Here is an 11097-nt window from a genome sequence, read left to right on the forward strand (position 1 = left end):
TTTTTGGGTTTTATTTTTTTCATCTTCAGTTGTCTCTGATGCAGCTTATACGAAGATAATTGTTGTTCTGTTAAATGAATACCACTCTGTAATTGCAAAAAAAAATTGCGGCTGTTTTGTTGATATTCTGAATGCTTCTAAGTAAATACAATTTTTTTTACTCTCTCCTTGGGGGGAGAGAGAGAAAGAGAGAGAGAGAGAGAGAGAGAGAGAGAGAGAGAGAGCTCTTGCCACTGTAAACATGAACACAGTGCAAAAGCTGTTAGATCCTCCTTTTTCTTAGTTTCAGTAGCTACTTTACACAAATGTTTGCCACTCATCCGTGGCTTCATCTCCAGAACCGCATTCCTTTCTAATTCCTTTCTCCATTAATCTGAGTTGCAGACAGTAACCAATGGGACACAGCAGCAGCAAGTCACAGCTGCCTTGGCGTCTTAGGATGTGAGGACACACCTAGGACATGGTGCTGTGTGCATCCAGACGCTGGGCTAGTTTCCTTGATTCTAGTTACCACAGCTGAGACATGAAATGTGAACAGAGAAGCCCTTTAGATGTTCAGTATAGCTGTGTTGGGGGTGCTGAGGACTGAGCTCAGAGCCTCTGCCACTAGCCACCACAGAAGCAATATTATTATGCTTGTTTTAAGTCACAGAAGTTTGGGGGTGACTTGTTACACAGCAATAGATAACCAGAATGTCATGTGAGAAACGGAATATCATAATTACATGGCTGTATAAAGATAGAGAAAAATGTCTGTAAAATATTTACAGGGTACTTTTGCACCCGTTATTTGTAATAAAAACAGAATGTCTGTATAAGTGTGCCAAAACTGAGTAATTTTTAAGAATTACACTTTTTATTTGTTTAGTGTGTAAACACACATATGCAATGTCACCGTACATCTGTGGGTATCAAAGGATGACTTGTGGGAATTGGTGTCTTCCCTCCAGCATGTGGGTCCCAAAACCCTAACAAGGATGAGGCTTGGTGGCAAGCACCTTTGCCCACTGAGCATCTCCCTGGTCCTGGAGTAATTTTTATAATGGAAAAATACTGCCCTTCACAGTGAGGTCACTCTTGTAAAGTATACAGATACAGCAGAGCTTAGAAGCAGGTCCAGCTCTGCAAAAGCAGGCCTTCACAGGTCACAGCCGGGCAGAAGAGCAAGAAGCAAGACACCTGAGAGAGCTCAGAGTCTCTGTTAGATTTCCCGGTCATCAATTAAGAGAAAATAAAATGGCCACAGAAAAGTGCTGCAATATCTCCTTTGCTGTATTCTCTGCAAAACATGGCCATTTAAGCCTTAGTTTGGTCCTCTGGATTAAAAAAAAAAAAAAAAAAAAAAAGCTCTTATACACTAATTGAATACTGTGCTTCTATGTAATGGAAAAACAGGAATAAGAAATGAGCCCAAGGCGGATTCTGAAATGGCTCAAGTTCGCCAGTGTCTGTCAGCCTCCCAAGGGCTGCCCAAGATAAGGGCTGAGTCCTCAGGTGTCCGGGACACTGCCCACTCAGAAGCTCACCAATTAAAATTCAGACCTTTTTGTTTTTCAGAGCTAAAAGTCATGCTTAATCATGCTCTAGACTTGAGATGCTGGGTGAGCTGCGCCTCCCCTCAGCGTTAGGCTGTCGGGACAGGAGCATGCAACTGGCCCTCAACAGTGAAGTAGGAAAGGACTGGGGGAGGGGCCAGATGTCCATAGCCAGCCTGGGAGGCAGACAGGCTGGCAGAGGTGGGTCAGAACGTTTAACATCCTAGGTTCTAGTCCTTCCTTGTGGTGTGGCTCAGTGCTGCCCTACAGGTCCTTGTGGAGGACTCAGGACTCCAGACCTTCCATTTGCTCTGCTTCTGCTCTCAGTGAGCAGTTGTAGCTGCTCTATGACACATGCCTGCCATTATGTGCTTGTCTTAGCTTATGTGCCATCTTAGCACAAGCCGGAATTTTGGGCCAACAGACTGCAGACTGAAACCAACAAAGCTGTGAGTGGAAATCAGCCTTTCTGCCTGGTGAGCCAGTGTAAGTGCTGGCCGGGGGAAGCCTGAGGCATCTCAGATTGATCCCAGAACACAAACTGGAAGAAAAGAATTGACTCTCAAAAGTTATCCTCTGACTTCCAAAAGCCCGTTGGGACATTGTGTGTGTGTGTGTGTGTGTGTGTATTTACTAAAAATAATTTTCAAAATAAGACTTTTTCCTTCATATGGTAATTATGAAGGTATTTTATTCTAGTGACAGAAACCTGACTACCACACCACCTCTCTCACACTCTCAAGCACTCTTTCCATGAATTCAGATCTTTCTTATATCTATTCCTTATTAAAGCTCTCCTCAGCTACAGTGTTTGATAGGTTGAAGCAGGAAGATTATCATGAGCTCAAGGCTAGCCTGGACCACATAGTTTAGTTTCAAAGCAAGATCCTATCTCAAAAGAAAAAAAATCAAAAATAAAACAACAACAAATCCCCCCTTCTCAGGAAGGAATTAGCCAGCAAACTTCCCCTGGTGGAATCTGTTAGAGACAGAGGCCAAAATTAAAAGTAGCGTTCTCACACTTTAACAGCTATGCCATGGCTACTCATAGCTCATCCCCAAGTGACACACAGTGATATCTTAACCAAGATATCACTAACCAGAGTTAGGCTCTGGATAGAGCCTAACTCCTAAGCCTGCCGTGTAAAACTCAGTACTAAATAACATGCCAAGGCACCAAACTATCGATCCAGAACTGACTCCTCCACACACCTGACCACCACAAAATGGCCCATGAAGTGAGGCCAAATCACTTATTCTTTTACCTGCTATCAGGGCTTTGGCTTTTCTCTTTTTTTTTTTTTTTTTTTTTTTTTTTTTTTTTTTTTTTTTTTTGGTTTTTCGAGACAGGGTTTCTCTGTATAGCCCTGGCTGTCCTGGAACNAGAAATCCGCCTGCCTCTGCCTCCCGAGTGCTGGGATTAAAGGCGTGTGCCACCACGCCCAGCTCAGGCTTTGGCTTTTCTCAGCCACTCTTCCCTTCGCTGGGAATTAGTCCACTGTTGCTCTTGCAGTTTGTTTGTTTGTTTTGAACAAAGAAAATGCAGATTTACTTTGGAAAGATGAAAGAGAACTCCTGAGAACAAGAAGGGTTCCCAGGGAGGAATACCCTGTGCAGTGCAGTTCAGAAAATTTATCTTCATCTTTGACCCTTGTATTAGTTTATTTTCTTTACTGTAACCTTAAAGAAGGGAGGGTATATTTGGGCTTACAGTTCCAGCGTTGAGTTCATCACCATAAAGGTGGGGAGGCATGGATGCTGGCAGGCACAGCAGCAGGCACAGCAGGCAGGCGCAGCAGCAGGCACAGCAGGCAGGCACAGCAGCAGCAGGCACAGCAGGCAGGCACAGCTGCAGACACAGCAGACAGGCACAGCAGACAGGCACAGCAGACAGGCACAGCAGGCAGGCACAGCAGACAGGCACAGCAGCAGGCATAGCAGGCAGGCACAGCAGGCAGGCACAGTAGCAGGTACAGCAACAGGCACAGCAGACAGGCACAGCAGCAGACAGGCACAGCAGCAGGCAGGCACTGCTGAAAACACACATCTCAAACCTCAGTGCCTCTATGGCAGGCACTGCCCTTATCCTCTTGACACAGCAGGTGACTGCCACAGTTTAAAGTATTTCTGAGACTCGGGTCTTTAAACCCAGGGCAAAGCTTCAGCCCACAGGAGCCAATGTTCATCTTGATGTAGAGGACAGTGAGCAGACTGCAGAATGTTTTCAGTGAGGTACACTCAGTGTGGGTGAAATGGTAGGGGCCATCCTCTTCAAGAAGAACTGACCCCCTCACCTCTATCCATGATATCCATGATATATATCCATTATATATATATATATATATATATATATATATATATATATATATATATAATGTTTTGCCTGTATGTATTTATGTATACAGCATATGGCCTTTAGAGACCAGAAGAGGACATATTATTTCCTAAAACTGGAACGACAGACTGTTGTGAGCCACCCTGTGCATGCTGGGAACCTGACACCAGTCCTCTGAAGAGCAGCCAGTGCTCTTAACCACTGGGCTATCTCTCCAGTACTCCCTCATTTTACTTTTTGACTCCCATGTCATTGGGTCATGATGTGAGATGTGGAGGAGAGGTCCTGAGCATGGGAAGAGAGAAACAGGAATTCAAAGGGAAAAGAGATTGTCAGGAGAAGAGCAGAAACTCAGAAAATGATGAAAGGCAATGAATGCCTCTAAGGTTCAGAAACATTTGCATCTGAAATGACTAAGTTCTAGGCCCAACAGAAAAAAGACACACATTTAGGAATACTCTATAAAATTTCTTACCTGTTGAGCTAAAAAGAAATTTATACAAGCTACCAGACAAAAAGAACAAGTACATTACAGAAGAGTTAGATGGCCGCCAGCCTTTCTGTGTGGCAAGGGAAGCCAGATGCTATAGAACTCTCCCCACCAACAGAAGAGGAGGCCTCACACTCAGCCAGGTCTGTCAGGTGAGAGAGTGATTTTGTGTGGATATGATATGGCTCGGGGAGTGTAGCATACACACTGTACAGGAAGCGCCTCTGGCCAAGCAACACAGGAAGTGAGAGGAAAATCTGTATTTTCTGTTTTGAGACAGTGTGTCACAGTGCAGCTGTGGCTGGAACTTGTTCTGTAGACCAAGCTGGCCTTGACCTCACAAAGTGATCCGCCTGCCTTGGCCTTACAAGTGCTGGAACTAAAAACATGCACTATCACACCCAGCTAGAAAAAGCATGAGATAACAAAGAAAGGAATAAATGTGAGAGCTAAGACTCAGGCATTCCACACCTGGATCTCACGGGTTAGAGCCTTGCTACACAGCTGATTTATAATTATGGTGAGGAAGTTTTAAATGCCCCAGGATGATAGAGTCAGATCTGGCAGAACCTTAGAGACTTTCATTGCCTTTGATCATTTACTGAGTTTCTGTTCTCCTGACAATCTCTTTTCCCTTTGAATTCCTGTTTCTCTCTTCACATGCTCAGGACCTCCCCTCCATATCTCACATCATGACCCAATGACATGGGAATCAAAAAGTAAAATGAGGGAGTACTGGAGAGATAGCCAGTATGTATATGATATTCATATATAATAAAAATAAATAGAAAAAAGGTCAAAAAGATGGAAGCAGCTGTGGGAGGACAAACTGTAATCCCACACTTGGGAGGCTGCAGCAGAGGCATCACAGGGTCAACATGAATCTGGATGAAAAAAGGCTAACAACACAGAGAGCTGAACAGGAGTTCTGTCGAAGCTGTGTGACCCTAGGGCTGGCTCATTACCATCTCTGGGCCTGTTTCTTGAGCTGAGTTGGAGAATGATCATAGCTAAATCTTGCTCTAGCAAGAGCTAAGTGTACTAATATAGGCAAGGGATTTTGTTGGTGGTGGTTTGGTTTGAGAGTTTGGAGTTGTTGAGACAGTGTTTTGTTGATGTAGACCGGGATGACCTTGCCTTACTATTTTAGTCAGTGTTCTATTGTGAAGAGACACCATAACCATGGCAACTCTTAAAAAGGAAAGTATTTCCCTGGTGCTTGCTTACAGTTTCAGAGGTTTAGTCTGTTATCAGCATGGCAGGAAGCATGGTGGTACACAGGCAGACATGGAACTGAGAATCCTATACCCAGATCCACAGGCAGCTGAAATCTCCAAGCCCACCCTCAGTGACACACTTCCTCCAGCAAGGCTGTATCCCCCAATCCCTGTCAAATAGTGCTACTCCCTAATGACCAAACATTCAAATACAGGAGCCCACAGGGGACATTCTTATTCAAACCACCACAGCACCCAAGAATAACCTTCTGACCCTCCTGCCTGCCTGAGATCACAGACCCAGTGCCGCTCAGTTCATGGAGTTCTGGTGATTGAACCCAAGGCTTTAAGCACAGTGACCAAGCAATCTACCAGCTGAGCTACACCCTAGCTCTCAGACTGTGCCCTCTGGCCTCCAGCCTTCCAAGTTCCGTGGCTTACAAAGCAACGCTCTATTTCTTGTCACGTTGAGGGCTATTCGTGAGTTGGCTTTGCTTCTGTCTTGCGCATTTCACATAGGACTTGAGAACTGGCCCTTGTAATTGAGGACAGTGTTATAGTTATCTCATAGCCATTATTTCTAAGGCTGGGAATGTGGTTTGCGGTAGAATGTTTGTCAAGCATGCATGAAGGACAGTTTTTATCCCAGACTCATACTTTTTTTTTTTTCTCCTGAAACTAAAACCATGATATTCTAATTAAAAACTTAGATTAGTTCAAAAAACTTGTATTAAGGTTCTCTAGAGGATCAGAACTAATCGAGTGGTATAAAAGCCTTTTTTGGGTTGGCTTATAGAATAAGGGTGAGGTGGTCCTATAAGGGCTGTGTACATGCTGGAGAGACAAAGAGCCCAGTAGCTGCTCAGACTAAAAGTCTGAATTCCATGTCAAGGCTAAAGGCTCAGGAGCTTCCCAGAGCTGAAAGGGTGGAGTCTAACATCAGTGGCCATGGCAACAGTGACAGGCTCACTGCCTCTACTGGAGAAAGGGCTCTCGCTGTTTTCTTCCTCCAGTTCCCCTTCATCCCAGCTCACAGTCCACTGGACAGTGCTGCTCACATTCACTGTAGGTCTCTCCCCACAAACATACTCAGAGGTGCATTTCTACAGAACCTTGATAGCTTTTAATCTAGTCAAGTTGACGATCAAAATCAAGCATCCCAGAACCCATGGACAAAGAAGAAACATGGATCAGCAATTTGGGCAGCAGGAAGAAGAAAGACCTTCTTCTTCCTGAGAAGCACAGAATTATAAAGAAATAAAGGGACACAGTTGCCTTATTAAAATGAAAAGATACATGTTTTAGAGCTGGGCATGATGGCACATGCCATTATTACAGCCCTTGGAAAGTGGGACAAGAGTTCAAGGTTGGCTGGCCTGGACTTCATAAAATTCTGTCTAAAACAACAAACAAAACCCCACCCCAAATCAAAACCCTTTATGTATTTGTCTTTCCTTGTTCTCTATTGTTGTGATAAAAACACAACACACCATGACCAAAGCACGGGAACCTGGAAGCTGGAACTGAAACAGAGATCACAGAGGGATGCTGTTCACTGGCTTGGCCTGTATGCTTTCTTATACACTCCAAGACCAACTGTCCAGGGTGTAAGGTCAAGAAAATGCCTCACATACTTGCCTACACACCAATATGATAGAGGTATTTTTCTCTTCTTTCTTCCTTACTTCCTTCCTTTCTTTCTCTCTCTCTCTCTCTCTCTCTCTCTCTCTCTCTCTCTCTCTCTCTCTCTCTCTTAGGTCTTCAAAACAAAATGTATAAGTAATTCCTAACTAGTGAGCAGTACAGAATTTCCTAGATGGGAGAAACGGTTAACATTAAAGTCGAGAAAGCCTTTTCCTTAACTATATGTAGACAATTTGCCTTTGATCAAACTCCTTTAAACATGGATAACAGTATTACACAGGTCTATTGTTAAAAAAGACATGTTGCAAATTATCTGTGGTATAATGTGTCCCAAGAAACCTTAGAAAATAAAGACTTTGAGCTGGCTCTGGGCTAAGTTTAATAGTCATCTCCTCTGCTGACAACTTCTTTACAGATTGGACGCAACAATATGGTGTGTTCAAACTGTGCTGTGTTTGATTCTTTAATGTCACACAGTGGCACAGTGGTGGGTGTGGATCTACAATGCCCAAGTCACATAGATTCTTCAGAGCAATTAAGTATTTACTTTCTCCCAGCGATCTAGCCGCCTTCGGTAGAAGGCAAGGGTACCAAAGTTTTCATTGATGACATTTGACGAGTGTTTTGTTTTTGGAAGCCTTAGTGGCACATGCCCCACATCAAACTTTTTCATGTAGTGTGAACCTTCCATGTCATCATGAACTACACCCTTCCCTGTGCTCCCAGAGGTCTCAATGGCATACACCTCTCCTTCCTCCATTCTTGTAGCTTCCCCGCCTTTCCAGCATGAATTATATATGGCCCAATTGAATGTCCATTTAAGTTATGTATGGGTTCCACTTGATATGTCTTCCCATCTATTTCTACTTCATAGGATTGCATAACTTCTTTTTTTTTTAAGATTTATTTATTTATTATATGTAAGTACACTGTAGCTGTCTTCAGACACACCAGAAGAGGACATCAGATCTCATTACGGATGGTTGTGAGCCACCATATGGTTGCTGGGATTTGAACTCTGGACCTTTGGAAGAGCAGTCAGGTGCTCTTACCCACTGAGCCATCTCACCAGCCCCGCATAACTTCTTGAATGGCCTCCCCGACCTCACAGAGACAGACGTCAATCCCAGCACACTTTATTCCAGGAGTAATGGCATCTTCTACAGCTTTAAATAATGTGTCATATTTGGGATTAAAAGTAACAGTAAAAGCACAATCAATTATTCTACCACTTATAAGTGTCCCAAAGTCTATCTTACAGATGTCATCGTACTGTAAGACTGTTGTGTCACCAGCGTTAGGAGTGTTATGTGCAGCACAGTTGTTGAGAGAACACCCAGTGGGAAATGCCAGGCCTGCATTTAACCCATTTTCCTTTATTAGCTTTTGGGAACGGTCATCTAACTTTTCACAGATTTCTATCATTGCCATTGCAGGCTTGATCCAGCTCATGACGTATCTCCTAACTTGCCGATGTGCTTCTGCAGCTTCTTGGAGGTTGTTCCAAATCTCCTAGCCTGGTCTAGGGCCTTTTTTCTTCACTTGTGGTTCTCCAAGCAGCTGTTCGCTCATCTTGTGTGGGTGGGTATTCACATTCTTGTCCCTTGGGAAATACACCATTAGGATACAGGTCACATATTGAAACTGAGGGAGGTCCTCTCTCTCTTCCTCTTCTTTTTTCTTCTTCTTCCCAGTTGTGCCATCAGTATCAACATCACCATCTCCATCTTCATCATCATCATCATCTCTCTCTTTCCCCTCCAGTGCTGGTCTCTCCAACTGTTTTGCTTCTTCATTCACCAAGGTTCCTGATTCTTTATCAAGTTCTTGTTGCACTGCTGACAGAGCCTCTTTGCCCTTCCTCTTCTCCGTCTTTTCTTCTTGGCAGCTTCCTCAGCCCTGCTGGAGATTCCCTCTTCCCTGTCATCTGGATCCAGGTGGCCATTCAGACGGCTCCTGAAGGTTGCCTCTTCAACACCCACCATGTTGCCTAAGAAAGAGCGAAGTATTTTCTTTTTTTTTTTCTTTTTGTTTTTGTTTTTGGTTGTTTGTTTGTTTGTTTCGAGACAGGGTTTCTCTGTATAGCCCAGGCTGTCCTGGAACTCACTTTGAAGACCAGGCTGGCCTCGAACTCAGAAATCTGCCTGCCTCTGCCTCCCGAGTGCTGGGATTAAAGGCGTGTGAGGTATTTTCTTAATTGAGGTTCCCTCTTCTCAGACAACTCCAGTTTAAGTCAAATTGGAAAAAAGAAAAAGATCCTAACCAACACACATATTTTAGTACACTAAATTTCTTGCTAAAGCCTGTGATGATTTAGCTATGATTATTCTCCAACTCAGCTCAAGAAACAGGCCCAGAGATGGTAATGAGCCAGCCCTAGGGTCACACAGCTTCGACAGAACTCCTGTTCAGCCCCAGGTGATCTGTGCTGTCTGTGTTGTTAGCCATGTTTTCTACCATTTTGTTTTGTTTGTTTTGAGACAGGGTGGGGCTATGTCATCCAGGTTCATGTTGACCTCTGCTTCAGCCTTCCAAGTGCTAGGATTTCTAATGCCTGTGCCAATGTCCACCATAGAAGACCTGGGTGATATCTGGACAGAAGTCAGCAGCCCCACCCCCCACCTCCAAGACAGGAAAATTCAGAGATGTTCTAGGTCCTCACATAGAAGGGAATGGGAGACTTAGCAACACAGACTGAAGGTACACCATGTTTCCGGCATGCAGGAAAGCCCTGGGCTCTGAAATTGGGAAAAGGAAGCATGGTGGTGCACACTGAGAACTGAAGCTCTCAGAAGGCTGAGGCAGGGCACCTTAATGACACTGATATTGGGGGTCAGTAGGCATCTTCTGCACTTGACATTTTCTCATGTCCTAGAACAAGGAATTGGACAGAAACATGTGAATGATAACAGAAACAAGGGCAATTTGTCAGGAAATGGAGACATAGTTCTGAGGAAGGAAACTGGCCTGAGTAAACAGCAGATGCCATGCAAAGGATGTTGCTTTGACGTCATGTTTAGGGCCTTGGGAGTCCTTCATGTAGTTCAGGCTTTTCTGCATGTACTGTCTCATTGCCATCTTATGTCTACGGGGGGAGGGGGGCGGCAGGTGTTTTACAATGAGTTTCCAGTCGTTTTCAAACCTTGCTGAGTGCCAATGGGCTCCAGGCAGTTCTAAGGGAGTGGTTTTGTGTGTGTGTGTGTGTGTGTGTGAGTAGCAGTAGGGAGTGCCTTCCTATTTGATAACATATTTTTCTCATTTGACAATTTTTCAACCTTTGTATGAAATCTTCCACGCCTCTTTCTCTGTCCTTCTCTTATGTGTGAGGTCCAGGCCAGGCTGGACGACATGGTTAGAACCTCTCTCCCAAAAAACCTAAAGAATAGAAACAACAAATAAATCATAAGTCATGGTTATGCATAATCTACAAAGTCCTCTTACGTGCTTTAAATTGTGTCTAATGATTGATTTATATATCATTATATATGCACTGTAAAGTGTCTATACTGGATTATTAGAAAATAAGAATAAAATCTTGGAGGGATTGCTTGGTGGTTAAGAGCAATTCTTGCAGAGGAGCCAGTTTGATTTCCAGCACCCACATGACAACTCTCAACCATCCATAATTCCATGCCCAGGATGCCCAGGATGCCCAGGATGCACAGGATGCACAGGATGCCCAGGATGCACAGGATGCCCAGGATGCCCAGGATGCCCAGGATGCCCAGGATGCACAGGATGCCCAGGATGCACAGGCACTCATGCAAGTGAGATATACATTAAAAAATGAATCTAGCCGGGCGTGGTGGCGCACGCCTTTAATCCCAGCACTCGGGAGGCAGAGGCAGGCGGATTTCTGAGTTCGAGGCCAGCCTG

The 11097-nt window shown here is 44.3% G+C and overlaps 1 pseudogene; it reads right to left on the bottom strand.

Moving 5' to 3' along the window:
* Window positions 1–7599: 7599 nt before the first annotated feature.
* Window positions 7600–9206, bottom strand: LOC110306091 (annotated as a pseudogene).
* Between the last annotated feature and the right edge of the window lie 1891 nt (window positions 9207–11097).

This window comes from Mus caroli, chromosome 11 (assembly GCF_900094665.2).
Source record: "Mus caroli chromosome 11, CAROLI_EIJ_v1.1, whole genome shotgun sequence".
NCBI lineage: Eukaryota > Metazoa > Chordata > Mammalia > Rodentia > Muridae > Mus > Mus caroli.